Raw genomic sequence first — 25,812 nt, forward strand, 5'->3', positions numbered from 1 at the left:
GCTCTGTGTGTGCAGGTGTTAAAGAACAGGTCACGCAAACCCTGATGAACCTGGAAAGGTGATGCTGGTGTTATCTGTGGGCTGGTGGGGGTGAAGGCACTTGCTGAAGTTCCCAGTAAACCTCAGTGTGATGGCTTAGGAGTCTCAGCCCTTTCTCTAACGCACACAACTGTGTTTCCATTCCCATCAAGCCGAGCCAGAGAAAAGTGGAAGCACAAATTGAGGAACGCAGAGACTGAAGCAGGAAAGCCCTGCCCTGAACGGACTCATGAAAAGTGCCCTCGGAAATGACTTGGGCACGAGCTCGATCTGTGAGCTGCAATGCCCCATGCAGCAACCTCTCAACAGCAGAAGGACCCTGCCCTGCCCTGCCAGTGGTCCCTCCTTCCACCCACAGCTTCTTCTCATAGAGCTGTGCGGAGCTCCCTGGGCAGGCTGAGCGCTGACCCTGGCAGGCGGCAGATTCCCTGCCCCAGCACACAGCCCCCTGGGGTGCAGGGACCCTGCTCGGAAGGACAGCCCTGGGCACCCCTGGCTGCACACCCACCTTCACACCCGTGCAGCCTTCCCTGGGAGAGGGCAGCTGTCATGTCCTGTGCCTCTGATGGTGCAGCAGGGAATCTCTGCTCTGGAGCACGTCCTCCTCTACATTACAGAAACTGTGAAAGTCCTCCTGAAAGATGCCATAGGCTGTGGGATGTGCCAGCTTCTGGAGATTCCTCCAGGAACACCAGCTACATTGTCCTGCATCCAGAGACTTACCATGTAGAGGGCTGTGAAGGTCTCTCCCCCAGTGAGCTCTCAGCTCAAAGCCTTCCCACTCCAGGCTGCCTTTAACCTCTCTTTGCCTGGCTTCTCTCCCCTTGCTGCCTGCAGGCAGTGCCCTCAGCCCTGCTGCCCTTTGCAGAGGAGCTGCTCCTGGGCAGAGCTGTCTCTCTGCAGCGCTGCCCACTTGCCATGAGCTCCCTCCATGCCAGGAGCCCAGCCCAGCTCAGCAGCAGAGGCCCAGCCCAAGGCACCACTTTCTCTGCCCCTCTGGACTCCCTCCAGGTGTCCCTGGGGCTCCAGGGGAACCTGCTGTGAAACAGGCTGAAGGCATCACTCATGTTCCCTCCCTCAGCTGGGAGGAGAGAGACTTACCTCCAGCAGTGTCATTACTCCTATTAGAAAAGTAATTGGGCATGAGAATCACTTTTATTGTCCCATCCTTAGAGAGGACACCCAGGAAGGTGACAGGGCAGGATCGAATTTCTGCAAGGTGGGAGGATGTGTTTTGTTGAGTGAATTTAGGCATTTCATTCTGGGTCTTTAGTCCTGGGGCTAGAAAGACATGCAGTTCTCTTTTGTCCATGCCTTGTCTCTGCTCTGAAGCAAAGCCTTTGCACCCACAAGGTCTTGGACACTTGGTACCAGGATTTCGTATGGCAAATATGAGCTCCACTGGTTCAACAGCTGTGTTGCTTCAGACCAAATGTGCAGCAATGCCCTCAGCCAGGGGCACAAACCGGATGAGCTGGATGTTACTGTTACAGACAGAGCTGTGACACTGATGCAATAAACTACCAAGGCGTGGTGGCAGACCTCTATACAGCTAGTCTTCAAGGACATCGTCTTCCAAGCACAGCAAGAGTCCAAATCAAAACTCAATTTAAACTTGAAAGGCAATTCAAGGGCACCAAAATGAGTGTCTACGACTTCAGGAACAGTTAAAGGAAGAACAAAGATACCGTGTGGCCACAAGTATGAGGCAGGATCTGGAGGAGAAGAGCCAGAAGTGGATGGGAATCAAGTCAGGGGTCACTTGACCAAACCATCTTTTACCAGTCTATGGGAGTGGAGGAGTGGCATCCCAGGTGTCCTGGTTTCAGCTGGGATAGAGTTAATTTTCTTCTTGGTAGCTGGTATGGGGCTGTGTTTTGGGTTTAGGATGAGAACAATGATGTCGAGGATACACTGACGTTTTGTTCTTGCTAAGTAGTTGCTAAGTGGCGCTCACAGTGGTAAAGGACTTTTCAACTGCCCATGCTCTGCCGGGTGCACAAGAAGCTGGGGGGGGGCACAGCCAGGACAGCTGACCCAGACTGGCCAAGGGGCTATTCCATACCATGTGACGTCATGCTCAGTATATATAAACTGGGGGAGTTAGCTGGGGGAGGGGGCAACGATCGCTGCTTGGGGGACGGGCTGGCCATCGGTCGGAGGATGGTGAGCAATTGTAGAGTCTATTGTTTGCTTTGTATTACTATTGTACTATTCTTACTTGTTATTATTACTATTGTTATTATTATTATTACTACTGTTCTATTTTTATTTTACTTTAGTTATTAAACTGTCCTTATCTCAACCCACGAGTTTTCTCCCTTTTACCCTTCTGATTCTCTCCCCCATCCCACTGGTGGGGAGTGAGCGAGCGGCTGCATGGTGCTTAGTTGCTGGCTAGGGTTAAAACACGACAGTCCTTTTTGGCGCCCAACGTGGGGCTCGAAGGGTTTGAGATTATAACAGATTAACTAGAGTGTATTAAGGAATTTCATTCTGTTAACAGTTATCAGTTGTAATATTGATTCATCCGTTCTCGGTACTAGTCTACCTGATCTGCACCATGCTCTTGTTTTTGCTGTGCTTTGCCATAATGAGTGATGTGTTGCCTGGAAGACTGGTTATTAAAACACTGACCTTGAGTGCTATCTGGTTTTTGGGTTCTGTAGTGAAGCCATTACTGTACTTCGGGTACCACCTCATGGAGACAATTAGCAATTATACCTTGTCTTCTGAGAGTTTTTTTATGGAGGAAATACAGGATGGCACCTTTGTTACTTTCTTCTATGATGTTTTCTCCTTCATTACAACAATTTTTCATTATCTTGAGCATCCTTGGGTAGTTAAGATATATCCGTTGATAGTTCTTGGGAATTTTGTTTCAGTTTTATCTAAGGTTAATAAGCAGCTTAAGAATATCATCCAGAGATCTCCTCGAAGGCTGGATAGTTATGAGTGGCAGGGTGTGTGGGAGAGTATGGACAAGTACCTAGGACAGTGGGCACCTCCAGTGTTTTGGAACTTCACCCCCGAACAAGTGCAGAATCCTGAAAAACTAGTAAAGTATTTGGAAAATGTATGTTGTCACCCTGGCAACTCCAGAGAGACACAGATCACTGCAACGTGCTGGGGCCTGGCCCATGCCTACCGAGCCCTATTCAACACTATTCAGAACCCTCAAGGGAAAGAGAAGGTCTCTGGATCGGATGACAAAATGACGATCCCCATGGCTGTGCCGGCCCCTGCCACAGGCACTGCGGCTGCGCCAGCCCCTGCGCCGGCCCCCATGGCTGTGCCAGCCCCCACAATAGGCACTGCGGCTGGACCAGAGAACCAAACCGTGCCAGTATCACTTGCCCCTATACAGAAGAAAAAATACACAAGGAAATCAGCTCGTTTAGTAAGGGCTGATGATGAGCCAGGGCCATCACAAGAACAGGAGGAGGAAGAGGTGGAACCCATAAATGAGATGGTAACAACCCGATCTCTGTCCCTGAGTGAGCTGCGAGATACACGAAAAGATTTCGGTCGTCGTCCAGGTGAGCACATCATCACCTGGCTGCTCCGATGCTGGGATAATGGGGCCAGTAGCCTGGAATTAGAGGGTAGGGAAGCCAAGCAGCTGGGATCCCTTTCTAGAGAAGGAGGCATTGACAAAGCAATTGGAAAAGGGGCAAAAGCCCTCAGCCTCTGGAGGCGACTCCTGTCAGGTGTGAAGGAAAGATATCCCTTCAAGGAAGATGTTATATGTCACCCAGGCAAGTGGACCACCATGGAGAGAGGTATCCAGTACTGAGGGAATTAGCTGTGCTGGAAGTGATTTATAATGACCTGGACAATGAGCAGTTATCCAAAGACCCAGACGAAGTCCAATGCACACGACCCATGTGGCGGAAGTTTGTACGGAGCGCACCATCATCACATGCAAACTCATTGGCAATAATGTCCTGGAAAGATGAAGAGGGACCAACAGTGGACGAAATGGCTGGCCAGCTCCAACAATACGAAGAAAGTCTCTCTTCCTCCCTACAGGCCTGCGTATCGGCTGTGGAGAAACTGTCCCAGAAGGTCTAGCAACTCGAAGAGGGTATATTCTACTCCTCACCTGTATGGAGCAGTATCTCAGCCATTAGGAGTAAGCATCCCTCTCTTCAAGAGAGAAGATACAGTGGATACACACCACGGGGCACCCTGTGGTTTTATCTGCGTGACCACGGAGAGGACATGAGGAAGTGGGATGGAAAATCTACCTCGACCCTAGAGGCACGGGTACGTGAGTTGCAAGGAAAAACAACTACAAAAGGTGGTTCTCCCAGGAGAGTTGCGGCTCCAGTTTCCAGCGAGCAGTTCCTCAGACAGGGTACAAGGGCTGATTCTGTTTCCGATCCTAATAAAGGGATTTTTGACTTGCATTTACAAGAAGAGAGTAACGAGTGCTATGACCAGGACTAGAGGGGCCCTGTCTCCAGCCAGGTGGAGGAGAGGGACAACCGAGTGTACTGGACTGTGTGGATTCGATGGCCTGGCACATCAGCCTCACAGGAGTACAAGGCTTTAGTAGACACCAGTGCACAGTGTACCCTAATGCCATCAAGCTGTAAAGGGGCAGAACCCATCTGTATTTCTGGAGTGACAGGGGGATCCCAAGAGCTGACTGTATTGGAGGCCAAAGTGAGCCTAACAGGGAATGAGTGGCAGAAGCACCCCATTGTGACTGGCCCAGAGGCTCCGTGCATCCTTAGCATAGACTACCTCAGGAGAGGGTATTTCAAGGACCCAAAAGGGTACCGGTGGGCTTTTGGCATAGCTGCATTGGAGACAGAGGAAATGAAACAGCTGTCTACCCTGCCCGGTCTTTCGGAGGACCCTTCTGTTGTGGGGTTGCTGAGGGTCAAAGAACAACAGGTACCAATCGCTACCACAACAGTGCACCGGCGGCAATATCGCACCAACAGAGACTCCCTGATTCCCATCCATACGCTGATTCGTCAACTGGAGACCCAAGGAGTGATCAGCAAGACTCACTCACCGTTTAACAGTCCCATATGGCCAGTGCGAAAGTCTAATGGAGAGTGGAGACTAACAGTAGACTATCGGGGCCTGAATGAAGTCACGCCACCACTGAGCGCTGCCGTGCCGAACATGCTAGAACTTCAATATGAACTGGAGTCAAAGGCAGCCAAGTGGTATGCCACCATTGACATCGCTAATGCATTTTTCTCAATCCCTTTGGCGGCAGAGTGCAGGCCACAGTTTGCTTTCACTTGGAGGGGGGTCCAGTACACCTGGAATCGAGTGCCCCAGGGGTGGAAACACAGCCCCACCATTTGCCATGGACTGATCCAGACTACATTGGAACAGGGTGGGGCTCTGGAACACCTGCAGTACATTGATGACATCATTGTGTGGGGCAACACAGCAGAAGAAGTTTTTGAGAAAGGGAAGAAAATAGTCCAAATCCTTCTGGAAGCTGGCTTTGCTATAAAACAAAGTAAGGTCAAGGGACCTGCACAGGAGATCCAGTTTTTAGGAATAAAATGGCAAGATGGGCATCGTCAGATCCCAATGGATGTGATCAACAAAATAACAGCCATGTCCCCACCAACCAGCAAAAAGGAAGCACAAGCTTTCTTGGGCGTTGTGGGTTTTTGGAGAATGCATATTCCACATTACAGTCTCATAGTAAGCCCTCTCTATCAAGTGACCTGCAAGAATAACGATTTCAAATGGGGCCCTGAGCAACGACAAGCCTTTGAACAAATTAAACGGGAGATAGTTCATGCAGTTGCCCTTGGGCCAATCCGGGCAGGACAAGATATTAAAAATGTGCTCTACACTGCAGCTGGGGAGAACGGCCCTACCTGGAGCCTCTGGCAGAAAGCACCGGGGGAGACTCGAGGTCGACCCCTGGGGTTCTGGAGTCAGGGATACAGAGGATCTGAGGCCCGCTATACTCCAACTGAAAAAGAGATATTGGCAGCATATGAAGGGGTTCGAGCTGCTTCAGAAGTGGTTGGTACTGAAGCACAGCTCCTCCTGGTACCCCGACTGCCAGTGCTGGGCTGGATGTTCAAAGGGAGAGTCCCTTCTACCCATCATGCAACTGATGCTACGTGGAGTAAGTGGGTTGCACTCATTACACAATGGGCTTGAATAGGAAACCCCGGTCGCCCAGGAATCTTGGAAGTGATCATGGACTGGCCAGAAGGCAAAGATTTCGGAATATCGCCAGAGGAGGAGGTGATGCGTGCTGAGGAGGCCCCACCGTATAATAAACTATCAGAAAATGAGAAGCAATATGCCCTGTTCACTGATGGGTCCTGTCGTCTTGTGGGGAAGCATCGCAGGTGGAAAGCTGCTGTATGGAGTCCTGTACGACAGGTGGCAGAAACTGCTGAAGGAGAAGGTGAATCAAGTCAGTTTGCAGAGGTGAAAGCCATCCAGCTGGCTTTAGATATTGCCGAACGAGAAAAGTGGCCAATGCTCTATCTCTATACTGACTCATGGATGGTGGCAAATGCTCTATGGGGGTGGCTGCGGCAATGGAAGCAGAGCAACTGGCAGCGCAGAGGCAAACCCATCTGGGCTGCTGCATTGTGGCAAGATATTGCCGGCTGGGTAGAGAACCTGGTTGTAAAAGTACGTCATGTAGATGCTCATGTACCCAAGAGTCGGGCCACTGAAGAACATCAAAACAACCAGCAGGTGGATCAGGCTGCTAAGATTGAAGTGGCTCAGGTGGATCTGGACTGGCAACATAAGGGTGAATTATTTCTAGCTCAGTGGGCCCATGACACCTCAGACCATCAAGGAAGAGATGCAACATACAGATGGGCTCGCGATCGAGGGGTGGACTTAACCATGGACACTATTGCACAGGTTATCCATGAATGCGAAACATGCGCTGCAATCAAGCGAGCCAAGCGGTTCAAGCCTCTCTGGCATGGAGGACGATGGTTGAAATATCAATATGGGGAGGCCTGGCAGATTGATTATATCACACTCCCACAAACCCGCCAAGGCAAGCGCCATGTGCTTACAATGGTGGAAGCAACCACCGGATGGCTGGAAACATATCCTGTGCCCCATGCCACTGCCTGGAACACTATCGTGGGCCTTGAAAAGCAAGTCCTATGGTGACATGGCACCCCAGAAAGAATGGAGTCAGATAACGGAACTCATTTCCGAAACAGCCTCATAGACACCTGGGCCAAAGAGCACGGCATTGAGTGGGTATATCACATCCCCTATCACGCACCAGCCTCTGGGAAAATAGAACGATACAATGAACTGTTAAAGACTACACTGAGAGCAATGGGTGGTGGAACATTGAAACATTGGGATACACATTTAGCAAAGGCCACCTGGGTAGTCAACACCAGGGGATCTGCCAATCGAGCTGGCCCTGCCCAATCAAAACTTATACGTACTGTGGAAGGGGATAAAGTCCCTGTAGTGCACCTAAAAAATATGTTGGGGAAGACAGTCTGGGTTACTCCTGCTTCAGGCAGAGGTAAACCCATTCGTGGGATTGCTTTTGCTCAAGGACCTGGGTGCACTTGGTGGGTGATGCGGGAAGATGGGGAGGTCTGATGTGTACCTCAAGGGGATTTGATTTTGGGTGAAAATAGCCAATGAACTGAATTATATGATGTTTGTTGCTGTATAATACTGTATGTCATCACTTGTGTGATTACTATATGACATATCAACAGTATATAGCAAGAATCGCCCAAACTAATGAAGAATGAGCTCTTAGGAAACCAAGCAAAGCGCAGAGATGGTAGAATTAGAGCTGGCTTCAGCATGCTACAATCCAACACCACGCGCTAACTCTCCTGCCCAGAAAGACTGTTATGACAGATGAATCCCAGAGTCATAAACTATGAACTCAACAAATGTTCTAGAGGGATAGCATATACACTAAGGGAATGATACTCGTGTATTGTATCAAAGGAAAGGAAGGGGGTGGTCGTTAATGAGGATATGTTGGATAATGTGGGACCTGGGCATGATGTAAATGTTATGGAATAAGGGGTGGATACTGTCCTGGTTTCAGCTGGGATAGAGTTAATTTTCTTCTTGGTAGCTGGTATGGGGCTGTGTTTTGGGTTTAGGATGAGAACAATGATGTCGAGGATACACTGACGTTTTGTTCTTGCTAAGTAGTTGCTAAGTGGCGCTCACAGTGGTAAAGGACTTTTCAACTGCCCATGCTCTGCCGGGTGCACAAGAAGCTGAGGGGGGGGCACAGCCAGGACAGCTGACCCAGACTGGCCAAGGGGCTATTCCATACCATGTGACGTCATGCTCAGTATATATAAACTGGGGGAGTTAGCCGGGGGAGGGGGCAACGATCGCTGCTTGGGGGACAGGCTAGCCATCGGTCGGAGGATGGTGAGCAATTGTAGAGTCTATTGTTTGCTTTGTATTACTATTGTACTATTCTTACTTGTTATTATTACTATTGTTATTATTATTATTACTACTGTTCTATTTTTATTTTACTTTAGTTATTAAACTGTCCTTATCTCAACCCACGAGTTTTCTCCCTTTTACCCTTCTGATTCTCTCCCCCATCCCACTGGTGGGGAGTGAGCGAGCGGCTGCGTGGTGCTTAGTTGCTGGCTGGGGTTAAACCACGACACCAGGGAGCTGAGTGAGCAGGCCAGTGTCACAGGAAGGCCACTCTCCATCGTTATCTTTGAAAAGCCACGGAGACTCTGGGGACTCCCTGATCACTGGCAGCACCCACACATTGCATGTGCCTTTCAGAATGCCCAAATGATGAGCAGGGGAATGAAAGGCTGTGGCCCAGAGCATGTCCACTTTCATCCCATTTCTGGGTGTTTGAAAGAGAAGGGGACTGGGTTTACCCAGGAGAGCTTGTTCCTGGCCATCCTCTTTGCTTTCTGTGATGAAAGGACAGGATTGCTGGATGCAGGGAGAGCAGAAATGGTCTTTTACCTGGAAGTCATCAAGGCTTTCAGCATCATCCCTCCGGAAATTTCTTGTGTCCATGTTAGGACAGTACGGGCTGCCTGGGTGGATACGTCGTTGAGTAAAAAAACAGCTGGAGAGTAGTTGGGCTTGGAGGAGTGTGGTATACGCGTGGTGCTCTGCCTGGAAGCATCTAGCTAGTAGGGTCCTGCAGGGGTCTAGCTTGCAACCTGCCCTCTTTCACATCTTTTGAGTGACCTGGAGGATAGGAGAGAGTACTTTTTGATAACATTTGTAGAAAACATCTTGTTGAAGAGACCAGGGCAGGGCTGGAGGGCAGGGCTGGAGGACAGGGCTGCCATCCCAAAGGACACAGACAGTCGAGGGGGATGGGCCAATAGGATCCTCACAATATCCAGTAAAGATTCAAACAAAGTCCTGCTCCTGAAATGGATGTTAGCTGTGAAATATCCTAGGACAGGGACTGGCTAGGCGGGTAGCAGCTCCACAGGAAAGGGTCTGCTGGTCTTTGGGTTCCATTAGGCAAAAGATGAGCCATCAGCAAAGATGGCCAACAACAGCCTGGGCTGTGTGAGCAGGAGCACAGCCAGGGCAAGTGATTCTCTCCCTCTGCTCAGAACTTCTGACACTGCATCCAGAATACTTGCCCAGGTTTTGGTTGCCCGCAATGCCAGAGAGACATTGGCAAGCTGGAGGATCCACAAATTTTAGTGGAGGGCCACAGAGATGGTCAAGGCTGGAGCACTGGTCCTGTTAGGAGAGGCTGAGGGAGCTGGGCTTGTTCACCCTGGAGAATGGAGGGCTTTGTGGGGAGAATGGAAGACATTTGCATTGCCTACGGTGAGGTTCCCAAGAAGACACTGTGGTGCAAGGCAGGAGCACAGGAGGCAATGAGCTGAAACACGAGGGGGTCAGGCTCAATATAGGGAGAAGGTTTTGCAAGGTGAGGACAGCCAGACATGGGAAGCCACTTCCCAGAGAGTGTGCACTGCCTCCATCCCTGGAAGTTTCTCAGACCCATCTGGGTAAAACCATGAGCAACCTGGTGTGACCCTGCTTTGAGGAGGATGTTTTCTACAGATATCTAGCCAGGTCCCTTCTAGCCTGAATGACACTCTCATTCCTCACCTCTCCGTGTCCTCAGCATGAGGGAAAGCCCTCAGGTTCCCTCTGACTGTGGAAATAATTCACATCAGGTACAAGGCAGCAGCACAGGCACCCCAAACAGTCCCGAGGCCATCCCTGGCCTCATTTTTAAGTTACTGCTTCCCTTTTTCCCCCCTCTCAAATTCTTCACTGTTCTCATTCTCACACCTTCCAAAAAGGCCAGCCTGCCCTGGCTGGCTGGGGTGGAGTGCATTGTCTTCATAGCAGCCCATAGGGTTCCATGTTTCGGATTTGTGACCAAAACTCTTTTAGCTATTGCTGAACAGTGCTTAAACATTATGAACACCTTCTCTGTTTCTCACACTGCCCTTCCAATGAGTGGGCTGGGATTTTGGCAAGAAGTTGGGAGGGGAAACAACCAGGAGAGCTGACCCCAACTGACCAAAGGGATATCCCACACCATATGATGTCATGCTCAGCAATAAAAGCTGGGGGAAGCAGCAGGAAGACTTTTGGAGTTTTGGTATTTCTCTTCCTAAGTAATCCTTAGTCATGATGGAGCCCTGCTTTCCTGGAAGTGACAAAACACCTGCCTGCCGATGGAAAGGAGAAAACATATTCCTGATTTTGCTTTGCTTGTGGGCACAGCTTTTGCTTTACCTATTCAAGTCTCCTCATCTTGACCTATGAGTTCTTCCTCACTTTGCCATTCCGATTCTCTCCCAACCCCTCAGGAGAGGAGAGTGAGTGAGTGGCTGGCTGGGGGCTTAGTGGCCACATTACGGACTTATTTCTGTTTTCATTAAAAGCAGTAACAGTACCATGCTCTAAAATTTCCTCTTCTTCTTCATGATGATAAATTTAATTTCTTTCATTTTATTTTTCTCATTCATTCTGAATTGACAAGATAGCTATAACTTAAGAGTATTTAGATTCTGGCACGAAAATTTTAGAATAGTTCTTTTCCTCTCATTGCTAACCCTTTCTTACCATTTCATGGTAATACCGGTCAGACAATGTTGCCTCAAGTTCATTTCTGCTCTCTGTCTTTCATCCTTATTTCAAGTGTGTGTGAGGAGTTAATTGTTTTATCAAAAAATATCAAGGGGCAGATCCCAAACTGGGCAAAATCACAAAGCAGGCCAAATTTTTATGTGATGGACACAACACCATTACCTCCATTTTGGATATCTGAAGACCTAACCCTTCCGCAGAGTGCCTGCAAGGTCTGAAGTCCCTCCATCTGCCCTGTACGTCAGCACTGAAGGTGAAATTACTCCAGTCAGAGGTGCTGTTTGGATTCCCCTCACAGCCTAAACCACCACATGGGTCAGGAGATATTCCAGGACTTTTCAAGGGGCATCGTATTCCTCTGGACCAAAAAGTGGAATCTCAGGGGTCAGGGCATACCAATACTTGTGTTCAGGGATCTGGTCAAATGACCCATCTCCATTCCTGTTACGGTGCTTGAGTTTGCTCAAGGAACCCTTGAGTCGATCCCCATCCACTGCTGGCTGTGCTCCTGCACAGGAGGAGAACACAGGGGGCATCCCCTCAACACAGGGGGCCTCCGCCAGACTCATCCTCTCTGCCCGTCTCCCAGCAGAGCCTGTTTTCCTCCATTGCAGAACCCCATGTGAGCAAGCTGTCCCACCACATCTCATTTCATCCCAAACCATCACAGTTGTGTGACAAGCCACGGGGGTCCAGCTCCTCCTGCCTGCGATCCACCTCCTCCTGGCTGTGCACAGTTTGGCCGCAGCAGCTCAGCTGTGGCACCAGGGTGGAGCGCAGACTTCTCACAGGGAAACCTGAGCAGTGATCCTGACCAGAAGACCACGGTACAGCCAGCTGGGCTGCGCTGCACGTACAGCCTGGCCTTCACGCCTGTGCTGTGCTGCACAGATCCCTTGGCCACAGGACAACCTCAGCAGCTCGTTGTCCCAAGGGGCCTGCAGGCAGCTCCCACTCAGTACCAGCCCTTACGCCTCCTGCGTGGCCTTGCCTGTACCTAACAGTGCAGCAAGGAGTTCTCATGAGAACATCCTTGCTCTTTGACTGTAGAGGTGAGGAAAAGAGGTGGTTTCTTGTAAGCAAAGCTAAGAGCAGCTTGAATGACCAAACCAGGAGACTGTCTTCTATGGATGGGGTCTGCATGGCATGCTGTGTGGGGGTCAGAGGCCTGTTCAATGCTACGCCACCTTTAGATGGGTCCCACCATCTAAAGGCACCTAAGCCTATCTGCCTGATTCTCTCCTGACAGGGTTAGTGCTAATGAACAGCATTTTAAAAGATCCCTCACAGCATCTGAGTGCCTTTCTTACTGGAATTAGAATGAACCAGTGCCTCCTGCTGAAAAACACTCTCTCAGCACCCTTGGGTGCAGCCCCTCCGGTCCCATAGACTGGTAAGGGTGTAGTTTGCTCAAGTAACCCCTGCCTTGGTCCTCATCCACTGCTGGTTGTCCTCCTCCAGAGTTCTGCCTCAAAGCACAAAGGTCTGGGAGACCTTGCTGGTGGCAACTGAGGCAAAGAGTGCGTAGAGTATCTCAGTCTACCTACACCTACTCTTACTACATTTAGCAGTGGTCCCACAGTATTTCTGATTCTTCTGTAGCTTCTGTTCCTGAAGTAGAAACAGCTCATCTTGGTGCCCTTGCATGCCCTTTTCAGTTTCAGTTGAGTTTTGGTAGGACCCGAAGCTGTGCTTGGGGGATACTTTCTTTGAAGACATGATGTATCCAGGCACACGGTGAAAATGGTTCGTCTGTTCCTTGGCTGTATCATCGTGGGTGTGAGTAAAGACCCCAGTGTGATGTGCTTTGTGTTCAGGCAATGCCTGCAGCTCTTGGGTAGAGAAGGGAAAGACCTTGCCTCTCTGATGGCATCTGATGACTGATGTCTCTGATGGTATCAGTCAACAGCACACAGGCATCAAATCCCACTGCTTGCAATGCCTTCTGGGGTGTCTGTCACACACCCGCCCTGAATGGGAATTGCTTTGCTGTTGGTCATAGAATCGTCACAGAGTCACAGAATGGTTTGAGTTGGAAGGGACCTTAAAGATGATCTGGTTCCAACCCTGCTGCCATGGGCAGGGACACCTTCCACTAGACCAGGTTGCTGAAGGCCCCATCCAAGCTGTCCTTGAACACTTCCAGGGAGGGGGCACCTACAACTTCCCTGGGCAACCTCTTCCAGTGCCTTACCACCCTCATAGAGAAGAATTTCTTCCTTGCATCTAATCTAAAGCAACCCTCTTTCAGTTTAAAACCATTACCCCTTGTCCTAGCACTATATGCCCTTATAAAAAGTCCCTCTTCAGCTTTCTTGTAGGCCCCCTTCAGGTACTGGAAAGTCTCCATGTGGCCTTCCCTTCTCCAGGCTGAACAATCTCTCTCTACCTGTCTTCATAGGAGAGCTGCTCCAGCCCTCTGATCACCTTCATGGCCCTCCTCTGGACTCACTCCAACAGGTCCATGTCCTTCTTGTATTGGAAGCCCCAGACCTGAACACAGCACTCCAGGGGGGGTCTCATGAGAGTGAAGTAGAGGGGCAGAATCACCTCCCTCGACCTGCTGGTCACGCTTCTTTTGATGCAGCCCAGGAAACGGTTGGCCTTTTAGGCTGTGAGCACACATTGCTGGGTCACGTTGAGTTTCTGATTAACCAACACCCCCAAGTCCTTATCCTCAGGGCTGCTCTCAATCCAGTCTCTGCCCAGCCTGTATTTGTGCTTGGGATTGCCCCGACCCATGTGCAGGACCTTGCACTTGGCCTTGTTGAACTTCATGAGGTTCACACAGGCCCACATCTCCGGCCTGTCAAGGTCCCTCTGGATGGCATCCCTTCCCACCAGCGTGTCAACCGCACCCCACAGATTGGTGTCGTTGGCAAACTTGCTGAGGGTGCACTCAATCCCACTGTCCAAGTCAGTGACAAAGATGTTAAACAGCACCAGTCCCAAGACTGACCCCTGAGGAACACCACTCATCACTGGTCCTGTGCTGTCTCTGCAAGCCTTGGCATCTCATGTAGTTCTGCGGGCCTGGATTTAAACATTAAATTGAGTAGATACCTGGATATCTGTAAAGCAAAGTGGGGATGAACATGAGGCAACTGCCAGCAGAGTGAGTGGAGACCTAGTGAATACAGCTGATGGAGGAGAGAAAGAGAGAGCCTGAGCTCTCCCTGTGGCACATGGCTCCAGTGGTTCAGATGAATAACTCTCAAGGCTGCCCTGAACATAATGAGTGGGGGCAGGTTCAGGTGCCCTCATTTGGGCATCAGCTATCATTTCAGTTGGCCAAAGAAAATTCCCAGCAGCCTCTAAGAGGATTCCCCCAGATGTTGGCCTGTCTCTACGAACAGCTCCATCAGAGCTTGCAGTTGCCTGCACAGATCTTTCACCACTCCTGACACCTTCAATGTCACCAGGCATTGTGTCTGAACAGCCCAGTCCTGCCCTCCATCTCCATTAACAGGCATATGGGAACTGAGGCAAGGAGCTCCCATGCAGGTGCCTATTCTGTGCCCACCTGCACACCTGATGCAAGAGGAATCCCACCTCCTGTTGGTTTGTGTTGTGCATGGGAGGGAGTTAAGTCCCCTCCTAGCCCCTGGACTGCAAACCCAAAAATGAGACGCATCTATTGACTCATCTGCATCCCTTCCCTCAGCAGGGGTGATGGAGATTCCTCCTTGTCACTGTCTGCTTGTCCTGTCTCATGATGGGACAAGGAAAGGTGATTCTCCTGCCCAAATCTTTTCCTCATAGGAGAAATGACAGTGCTAGGAATAATTGTGTCTCCCCAGCTGAGGGAGGGAAAAGAAGTGTTTTCATTAAGCCTGTTTCACAGCAGGTTCCCCTGGAGCCCCAGGGACACCTGGAGGGAGCCCAGAGGGGCAGAGAAAGTGCTGCCTTGGGCTGGGCCTCTGCTGCTGAGCTGGAAGGAGCTGACGGCAAGTGGGCAGTGCTGCAGAGAGACAGCTCTGCCCAGGAGCAGCTCCTCTGCAAAGGGCAGCAGGGCTGAGGGCACTGCCTGCAAGTGCTGAGAGGAGAGGAGTGAGGCGGAGAGACTGTAAGGCAGTGTGGAGTGGGAGGATGCTGAGAGCTCACTGCATGGGAGAGATCTTCACAGCCCTCTACATGGTAAGTCCCTGGTTGCAGGACAATGTAACTGGTGGTCCTGGAGGGATCTAAAGCTGCTACATCCCACAGCCTATGGGATCATTCAGGAGGACTCTCGCAGTTTCTCTAGGGGTAAAGAAGGAGGACGTGATGCAGTGGAGGACTTCCCTGCTGCACCATCAGAAATAAAAGGCAATACAGCTTCCGCACTCTGTGGTTTCTTCTTACTGTTACACTCACTGGTGCAGGGGGGTGAGGATTCAAGCACAGCTCAGACACCAACGCTGCGTGTGCTGTCATGCACATAGAGCCATGGAGGAAAAGCATCCAGCTCACACCCTGTTCACCTGGGGGGCTCTGGGTACTGCAGTCTCTGTGGCTGGCACTGATCTCACCCTCCCTTCAGGACGTAACAAATTCAGGACAGTTGACTCTGTCCTTGGGAGGTCCTGCTGGGCTGCAGGCTCCCCTCCCGTAGGACACAGCTCTCCCAGGGCATCTCTGTGTTTTGCAGGAGCCCCATGGAGAAGACACCTCGGTGCTAAGGCCATTGAAATGTTGCTGGGCAACTGCATGTGGGCAGCTGTAATGAGCCCTCTGTGTCCCTGGTTGGGAGGACAGAGTTGAGAAGCTCCTCAGGTGCGATGAGATGGGGTGAGGGGTTTGGAGATCTGCACTGGGAAACTGGATTCCTCTGCTCCCAGCAGTGGCCTCTTTCTTTTGGGGGAACACTCGAGTGCGATAGTCCTCCAGGTGGAAGAGCTGCCAGCACTGGGCAGCTGAGAGCAGGGCTGAGGGACAGAGCGGCTGTCCTCACTCTGCACTAAGGGACAGTCCCTGTGCCCAATCTCAGCACCCACAAGGTTTCCCTTGCAGTGCAGCAGAAATGCCAGGCATTGCTGCATTCAAACCACTCCTCAGCTGTGCTGGGGCAACTAGAACAGAAGGCACAACCCAAACTCCCCACAGCTCTGCTCTGCAGTCAGGTGAATTGGGAGTGACAATGCTGAAAAGCTCCTTGATATCAGGAGTGGATTTAATCTGAGATCACCCCGTGTTCCTGTTTACCTATTGCTGTAGGGCAGGACTGACCCCTTTAGAGTCCCCAGCAGAGCCTGCTGCTCCCTGGGGCACCCTCAGCTAGCACCAACCAGAACTTATGAAAGGGAGCTGCCAAAGACCTTCCAGAATGGAGAGAGAGACTTTCGGGGGGGCAGGAGTTGTCTATGAGAAATGGCTTTTATTTTGCTCAGAGAAATCTCTCCTAACTTGTCTCTGTCTTTTTCCTCTTGGACAGTCCCTCATGCCCCAAGGCAGCAAAGGTCCAACAGCAGCTCCATCACCCACTTCCTCCTCCTGACATTCACAGACACACGGGAGCTGCAGCTCTTGCATTTCTGGCTCTTCCTGGGCATCTACCTGGCTGCCCTCCTGGGCAATGGCATCATCATCACTGCTGTAACCTGCGGCCACCACCTTCATACCCCTACTTCGTCCCTACTTCGTCCTACTTAATCTCTCCATCCTCGACCTGGGTTCCATCTCCACCACTGTCCCCAATGCCATGGCCAATTCCCTCTGGAACACCAGGGCCATCTCCTACGCAGGATGTGCTGTCCAGCTCTTTCTGTTTGTCTTTTTGATGTCAGCAGAATTGTGTCTCATCACCATCATGGCCTATGACCGCTACGTTGCCATCTGCAAACCCCTGCATGACGGGACCCTGCTGGGCAGCAGAGCTTGTGTCCACATGGCAGCAGCTGCCTGGGGCACTGGGTTTCTCAATGCTCTGCTGCAAACTGCCAATACATTTTCACTACGACTGTGCCAAGGCAATGCTGTGGAGCAGTTCTTCTGTGAAATCCCCCACATCCTCAAGCTCTCCTGCTCACACTCCTACCTCAAGGAATTTATTGTACTTGTTACTTTCCCATTAGCATTTGGGTGTTTTGTTTTCATCGTGCTTTCCTATGTGCAGATCTTCAGGGCTGTGCTGAGGATCCCCTCTGAGCAGGGACGACACAAAGCCTTTTCCATGTGCCTCCCACACCTGGCCGTGGTCTCCCTCTTTCTCAGCACTGGCACGTTTGCCTACCTGAAGCTCCCCTCCATCTCCTCCCCATCCCTGGATCTGGTGGTGGCAGTGCTGTACTCAGTGGTTCCTTCAGCAATGAACCCCCTCATCTACAGCATGAGGAATCAGGAGCTCAAGGAGGCCGTTAGGAAAGTGACTTCAGGAATGTTTTTCAACTGTGATACATTTTCCATCTCTGTTCACAAATGATACCCAGAGTATCCCATTGCAAGTCTGTCTTCTGTTTTTTTGTTTTAGTATTTTTGTTATCATTATCTGTATGGTTATTAGTGATTACTATATTTGGATTCATCTTACTGCTATTGAGGAACGAACCTGTTCCATCTCAGTTGGATCTGATATAAAAGTTTGTCTTTCTGGGACAGAGCTGACACTCTCATAGCATCTCTGTAAGAAAATAAGATCTCCCAGTCTGAAGGCCGTGCCCTTTTCCAAAGCTAATATCCACAACAGGCCCAAGGAATTTCACCCCAAAAAGGGCCTTTTTCTCCTTGTAACTGGGAGAGAAAAGCTCATTGTCACTTTGGTAGCTGTTGGAATGCAAGGGTTGGAATTTGGACTCACCCATTGGTGTGTGGTGATCATGGCGGTGGTGAATGCTCATTGAGGTGCATACTCAGGTTTGTCCCACAGATGACAGGGAAGAAGCCACCCTCCAGGAGGGGGTCCGGAGCTTCCTGGAGAGCCTGGGGTTTCTACAGAGAGAATGTGTGCTTGTGGCGGGCCATGGCTGGAGCCCCACAAAGTGGGAGATCGCATGAGGTGGAGTCACCAAAATGGAAGGTGCAAAGAAACAAAGATGGACACCCCAACCCTACACAGACCAGCTCCAACAGGGTACAGCACCGTTACAGTCACCATGCCACCAGCAGCACTCACACAACCATGAGTGACACGAACGTCTCTAGCCCATTCCCCCTCTCAGGCAGATCTGCTGTGAAGGTCACAAGTGGTCTGTGCATCCTCTGGGTCTGCTCAGATCCCCTGCCCCAGTCTCGGGGCCGTTACCCATTTGGCAGTTGGAACCCTGGGTGTCTCCAGATCCTCATGTCCTCTTTCTGAAGCCAGCCCGACTTGGATTTGGCCAGCAGAGCATGTCCATAAATTCACCCCAAACACATATCCAACAGTGAGCACACTCATGCATCAAACAGCCAGGAGCAGAGTTTAAGAAGATGGCAAGACCATGGTGATTAGGCACAGATTTGGCCAGCCCAGCCCTGGTCCGCCCCCCACCCACATGCAGCCAGCCCCTTGCATACCCCTCCTCTTCCCATACACTTTCTTCTTCCCAGTCTACCTGAATCCCTCCGTTTCTCTGCCCCAGTCTGCTCCCCAATTAACAACTGTCACCATAGAATCATAGAGTCATAGAATCATAGAACAATTTAGGTTGGCAAAGACCCTTAAGATCATTGAGTCCAACCGTTAACCTAGCACTGCCAAGTCCACCACTAAACCATGTCCCTAAGCATTACATCTACATGTCTTTAAGTACTGCCAAGGATGGGGACTCAACCACTTCCCTGGGCAGCCTGTTCCAGTGCCTGACAGCCCTTTCAGGGAAGACATTTTTCCTAATATCCAATCTAAACCTCCCCTGGCGCAACTTGAGGCCATTTGCTCTTGTCCTATCACTTGTTACTTGGCAGAAGAGACCGACCCCCACCTCACTACAGCTTCCTTTCAGGCAGTTGTAGAGAGCAATAAGGTCTCCCCTCAGCCTCCTCTTCTCCAGACCAAACAACCCCAGCTCCCTCAGCCGCTCCTTATAGGACTCGTGCTCCAGACCCTTCCCCAGCCTCGCTGCCCTGCTCTGGCCATGCTCGAGCACCTCGATGTCCTTCTTGGAGTGAGGGGCCCAACACTGAACACAGGATTCGAGGTGTGGCCTCACCAGTGCTGAGGACAGGGGGACGATCACTTCCCTAGTCCTGCTGGCCATGCTGTTCCTGATACAAGCCAGGATGCTATTGGCCTTCTTGGCTACCTGGGCACACTGCTGGCTCATATTCAGCCAGCTGTTGACCAACACTCCCAGGTCCTTTTCCACTGGGAGCTTCACAGCCACTCTTCCCCAAGCCTGTAGTGTTGCATGTGGTTGTCATGACTCAAGTGCAGGACCCTTTCTGCCCTAAAAATGAGGGCTTAGACCCTAAAAATTAAACTGTGGGCCCTACAAAAAGGCTATGGGTAATAAAAGACAGGTTGGGACCCTAGAAATGAGGATTTCGGCCCTAAAAATGAGAATTTGGGTACTAAAACTGATGGGCTAGCTGCTAAAAATGATGCTTTGTACCCTGATAAGGAGGGAAATTTCTTGGTTCCTCTATGGCCTGTGATGGGTGTGCTCAACCCCTTGACCAGACTGGCAGTGGGTTGGTGCAGGCTCCAGAAGAGGCAAAGGCCTGAGCCGTAGCAGGGCCATGAACTCCTCATGTTTCAATCTGTTCTCTGAAAACCCACAAAAGAGCAGAGTGGCAGAGTGTCGATGCATATGAGCTTGGAACACCGACCATGTGGTTGACACGTGAATAGTGGGTGGCTTTTCCAAGACTCATTTATCAAGGGACAAAGAAAGTTGTGGGTACAAGGGAGCCTCATGTATACCTTTCCTATCACATGTAATTTGAGTATGAGCCAACCACTTTATCCTAGAAATATGACAGCCTCAGTGAGCCTTCTTTGAGCTCTCCCTGCTCGGCAGCGTGGCGGCATGGCGGTGATCTCCCCTGGCGCTGGGACACCTCTCAAGGTTGCTCCTCGAGGCAGAGAGACCTTTACCAACGGCAGATCTTTGGTAAGCAACTGATACTGCACATAACCTTGTAGTGTGGTAACTTTGATTTTGTCTTTGATTGCATGCTGAATTGATGCTAACGAAATGTTACATAAACTTTTCATGTACAACCCCTTAGACATAAACTGTTCTCCAAGTCTGAGACTGAGACTGGACCTAGCCACACCTAAGCTCCATCAGGAATTTAGAAAGCAAGGGGGTCTACTCTGAACTTCATGACTCAATGGGTGGGTCCTCCTTAATCTTTTGTATCCCCGGAATCTCTGTAAATCATTTTAACGCAAGTCTAACTCAGTTTTCCTTTGTACGTTTCTTCCATGCAGTCATTTATAGAGTGGACCTTGCCATCGAACTTTGTTAAGTTGCACTTTTACAACACCATATTAAAACCACTTTTCCTAATACCGTTATTGGTGATTCCTTAAGCGACCTAAATCATCCATTTGCAAAAAATTGGCATAGGCGGCAGGATCCTAAATCAGGATTCACAACAGAGGGTCAGCCTCCCCATCAGTCCCTGGGCTGGGGCCAGCCATGGCACAAGGAGATGGAGGTCAGTGTTTGCCTGTGTCCCCTGCCACTGTCTCCAGGAGATCCCTATTGCCCACTGCCGACAGCCCCTCTGAGCCAGCCCCTCTCCCCAGCACAAGGCTGCTGGCCCGGGGGCTCCCCAGGGTGCTCCTGCTGCCCCAGTGAAAGAGCAGCCTGCCCTGAGCTGGTGTGTGCAGACATCGGTTTCTTTAGGTCACTTATTCCCCCAGGAAAGCACAGAGTTGCTCCATTCCTCTTCTCCAGGGACATCCCTGACCCTAGAGAGCCTTTCCCCAGGGGACTGTGTCCATGCGGCCACTCCTGCCCCTTCCCTGTGCTTCCCGCAGGGCCCAGATCTGGCAACACTGCTCTGCAGAGCAAGCGGGCTGTGGTGCCCAAAAGCCACAGAGAGACAATCCCAGGCAGATCCCTGTGGATCACTCACCATCTCCAGGGGTGCTGGGCACCCACAGGTGAAGGCTCAGCTCAAGCCCATGCCCTAACACATCACCACATGCCCTGCTGCCCTCAGCCCATGGAGAACCCAAGCACAGCAGCACGGCCTCGTGGGGGCAATTTCTTCAGCCTGTTCCTGACCTCAGCTTTGGAAGAAGAGCCCAACCTCCAGACACCGGCACGGAGGAAATCCATTTTATTACAGAGATGTGGCACGGGAGGCCAGCTGTACCATCGTGCCAGACATGTGCAAAGACCTCTGGGTCAGACAGACTGGGTTCATGCCTCTGGAGAAGCGGAGTGCATGCAGACATTCCTGGAGAAACAGAATTGTCACAGATAATACGCTAGGGCTAGAAAGACATGCAGCTCTCTTTTGTCCATGCCATGTCTTCGCTTTGAAGCAAAGCCTTTGCACACATGAAGTCTCGGACACTTGGTACCAGGTTTCCCTCTGGCAAGTCTAAATTTGCCTGGTGCCACCGCTGAGGTGCTTCAGCCCAAATGCGCAGCAATGCCCTCAGCCAGGGGCACAGCCAGGGTGAGCTGGAGCCATTACTGTTGGAGACGGAGCTGTGACACTGGTAAAATAAACCGCCAAGGCGTGGTGGCAGAGCTCAGGACAGCTGCTCTTCAAGAACTGCATCCTCTAAGCACAGCAATAGTCCAGACTGAGATTCAGTCTAAACCTGAAAGGCAGTTCAAGGACACCATAGCAAGCTGTTACTGCTTCAGGAACACTTAAAGAAAAAGAAAGCTTCTGTGTGGCCAGTGCTGAATTTAGTTAACAGAGACATCTCAGATTTTCTATGTCACGTTGTCCTTTGTCTTCCCCAGCAAGGTCTCCCAGGCTGCTGTTACTTGAGGCAGGACTCTGGAGGAGAAGAACTAGCGGTGGATGTGGATCAAGTCAGGGGTCACTTGGATGAACGCAATCCTTCCCAGCGTACAGGACAGGAGGGTCGGCATCCCAGGGAGCTGAGAGAGCAGGCCAATGGCGCAGCGAAGCCACTCTCCATCATTTCTGAGAGGTCATGGAGACTGGGGGAACACCCTGATGACTGTCAAAATGCAAATTTTTCAAAAATGCCTCATGTGCAGGGGAACGAAAGGCTGTGCCCCAGATCGTGTCCACTCAGCTTCCATTTCTGGGTGTCCAAAAGAGAAGGGGACTGGATTTACCCAGGGTAGGTTGTGCCTGACCATCCTCTTTGCTTTCTCTGATGAAAGGACAGGATTGCTGGATGTGGGCAGAGCAGTGCTTGTCTTTTACTTGGAAGGCAGAAAGGCTATCAGCATCATTCCCCACAATATTCTTGCATCCAAGTTAGGATGTTATGGTCTGCATGGGTGGATGAGGAGATGGGTAAAAATTCAGCTGGACAGTCGGGCTGGGAGGAATGTGGTCAATGCGTAGTATTCTGCCCAGAGGCCCGTAGCTGGTAGGGTCCTGTCATGTTTCAAGAGGTTTTAATTACCCAAAACAGTCGAGAAAATGCTTTTTCATAACATTTGTAGATGACAGCACATTGAGGAGCGCAGACACCACCCAAAAGATTTAGACAGGCTGGAAGAATGGGCCAATAGTAGCATCATGTTATCCAACAAGGACAGATCTAAAGTCCTGTCCTGATGTTGACTAAGGCCCTGCGGTGACAGAGGGCAGGGACTGCCTCGGTTGGTATCAGCTCTGCAGGAAAGGCTCTGCTGGTCCTTTGCTTTCATTAGGCAAAACACAAGCCATCAGCAAAAGCCAAAAGCATCCTGGGCAGTATGAGCAGGAGTACAGCCAGTGGAAGTGATTACTGCCCTCTGGTCAGCACATTTTAGAACAGATCCAGAATACTTCCCTAGGTTTTGACCTCCTGCAATGCCTGAGAGACATTGATAAGCTGGAGCCAGTTCCGTGGAGGGCCACCAAGGTAGTCAGGGTCAGAGCACTTGTACTGTGAGACGAAGCTTAAAAAGCTGGGCTTGTCCAGCTGGGAGAAGGGAAGATCCTGGGGGAACACGCAGCAGCATGGCACTGTTCCCAGGAGGACTGAGTCAGGCTCATGGCCATGGTACAAGACACAAGGACAAGAGGCAATGGGCTGAAACAAGAGAGGGTCAGGCTAGATAGAGGGAGAAATTATTCCAGCAGAAGGATAGTCAAGTGCTGGAAGCTGTTTCCCAGGGAGCGTTGTCGTGGTTTAACCCCAGCCAGCAACTAAGCACCACGCAGCCGCTCGCTCACTCCCCACCAGTGGGATGGGGGAGAGAATCAGAAGGGTAAAAGGGAGAAAACTCGTGGGTTGAGATAAGAACAGTTTAATAATTGAAGTAAAATAAATTAGAACAGTTAAATAGGCAAAGCAAAAACCGTGCACGCAAACAAAACAGAACAAGGAATTCATTCACTACTTCCCAGCGGCAGGCAGGTGTTCAGCCATCCCCAGGAAAGCAGGGCTCCATCACGCGTAACGGTTACTTGGGAAGACAAACGCCATCACGCCCAATGTCCCCCCTTCCTCCTTCTTCCCCCAGCTTATATACTGAGCATGATGTCATATGGTATGGAATAGCCCTTGGGCCAGTCTGGGTCAGCACTCCCCCTGGCTGTGCCCCCTCCCAGCTGGGGACCCTGCACCCTGCAGAGCAGGGGAAGCTGAAAAGTCCTTGACCAGTGTGAGCGCCACTTAGCACCTATTTAGAGACAGCTTAGCACTACTTAGCAAGAACCAAAGCATCAGTGTATCATCGACATTGTTCTCATCCTAAACCCAAAACACAGCCCCATACCGGCTACCAAGAAGAAAATTAACTCTATCCCAGCTGAAACCAGGACAAGCGTGCACTGGGATCCTGGAATGTTATCAAGATGTGTTTGGATAAAGGCCTGAGTAACCTGGTCTGACCCTGCTTTGAGCAGGGTTTTGGTCCAGACACCTCCCGAGGTCCCTTCCAGCCTGAATGATGCTGTCCTTCCTTCCCCTTCATGATTTCCAATTCGGGAGAGCTCTCAGGTTCTCCCTGACCCCAGAAGTCATTCACGTCAGGTTCAGGGCTGCTTCACAGGTGTCCCCAAACAGCCCTGACCCCATCCTTTCCTTCTGTTTTCATTTCCCCCTGCCCAAGATGTTCTCTGTTACCCTCCAAAAGAACAGCCTACCACGTTCATCCTTTCCCCATTGGCCCTGCATTTCTTGTTTTGTACCCTCTCATGGTACGTCTGAGGTGGTTGCTGTAGTGTTTCTGACCACGGGTTGCGACTCGGTTGAACACATCACTCTCTTTCATTACCTGTGGTGTCCTGCAATTCCCCATGCTGCTTTCTTGCTGGAGGCATTGGCCCACAAATCTTAAATGCTGCCATGTTGGAGTTTCAGTCCCAAGGGACCTTCACATCCTTGTGGCTTTGGACAACAGAAACCCCTTGAAGTTTTTCAAGATGAAGGGGGCAAGGTCTGCATAGGGAGCGGGATAAACCCCATGCACAAGGACCAGCTGTGACGTGACTGGCTGAGGAGTGTCCTGAGGAGAAGGGCATGGGAGTTACAATGGATGCCGTAGGAGCCAATGTGTTTCCCATTTTGAAAGGTGGATGGAGAAACTGGAGAAAGTCCAGAGGAAGTCTGTCATGGTGGGGTTAGGGACCTAAATCACATGAGCTGTGTGGAGTGGTGGAAGGAACTGGGTCTCTTTAGTCTGCTGAAGGAGAGGCACAGGGCGGTCTAAAAGCAACTGAATCCTGGCAGAGAAAACAGCCACAAGTTTCTTCCCGGGGGCTTCAGGCTGGGCCTCAGGAAAAATGGACTAGGAGGGTGATGCTACCCTGCAGCAGGACACCCAGAGCCTCTCTGTGATCTCCATTTTTGGAGGTTTTCAGGTTTCAGTCAACCTGGGATTGGTGATACCCCACCCTATGCTGGGAAGCTGGACCAGAGATCCCAGCCCTCCCTTTCCCAACAACCCTTCCATGAGCCTGTGCCTTGCAGTGTGCCTCAGGAGAAAGGATTCAGCTGGAGGTGGGGGTCTCTGCAGCAGAGGGTCATAGGACAATTCAGGGTGGAATGGTCTTGTACTCAAGAGGTCTCTAGTTCTACCTTTGGCTCCAAGCAGGGCCAGCTCTGAGGTCTGAGCAGGTTGCTCCATAAATATCAGCACCCCTGTACAAAGTCTGCCACCATTACAGAAATGGAAACGAGGCATTTGACCAGCTCCTTGAACCCAGGAATGGGTCTGCCATGCCTCCTGAGATTCCCAGGGACACCTAAGCTTTGTGTGCCGAGAAGTGTGAGTCCTCCTTTGGTGTCCTGGCCAGTCTCCTGGCAAATGCGGTGCTTTAGGCTGTGGAGAGAATCAAAAGAATCTTTTTGACCAGGTTAGGTTCATTTTTCATGCTGAAATGCAGGGCAGATGAAGGGAGCTCAGAGCTTCCAGGCTCTCTGCTGCCCAGTTAGGACTTCAGAAACCAGAAATGCAGGTAACGGTGTTGTGTCAGTGTACAGCACGTGGAAATGTTGGCTTCCTTTGTGCCTTTGCACTAATCTGGGATGTGTCCCTCAGCTGCCTTTGGCTAAAAAAGAAACAGCTGCCATCTTCCACCTCCCTCTCCTCCACAAAACAGGGAGAAAAGATAGGAAGCAGGGATAATTTAAGGGCAATACTGTCTAAGAAGTGTAATATTTAAATGATAACAGAGAGCTAGCAG

The 25,812-nt window shown here is 50.8% G+C and overlaps 1 pseudogene across 1 annotated transcript in view; it reads left to right on the forward strand.

Annotated features, from left to right (window-relative positions):
- The window catches only part of LOC309603741 (olfactory receptor 14J1-like), a 64,878-nt pseudogene that overhangs the window by 16,600 nt on the left and 22,466 nt on the right, over positions 1–25,812 (forward strand). Inside the window, exon 2 of the transcript in view lies at positions 16,535–16,695. The product of the transcript in view is annotated as an olfactory receptor 14J1-like (transcript). The remainder of the gene's footprint in view (positions 1–16,534; positions 16,696–25,812) is intronic.

Source organism: Platalea leucorodia, assembly GCF_965183815.1.
Source record: "Platalea leucorodia genome assembly, contig: HAP1_HAP1_SCAFFOLD_190, whole genome shotgun sequence".
NCBI lineage: Eukaryota > Metazoa > Chordata > Aves > Pelecaniformes > Threskiornithidae > Platalea > Platalea leucorodia.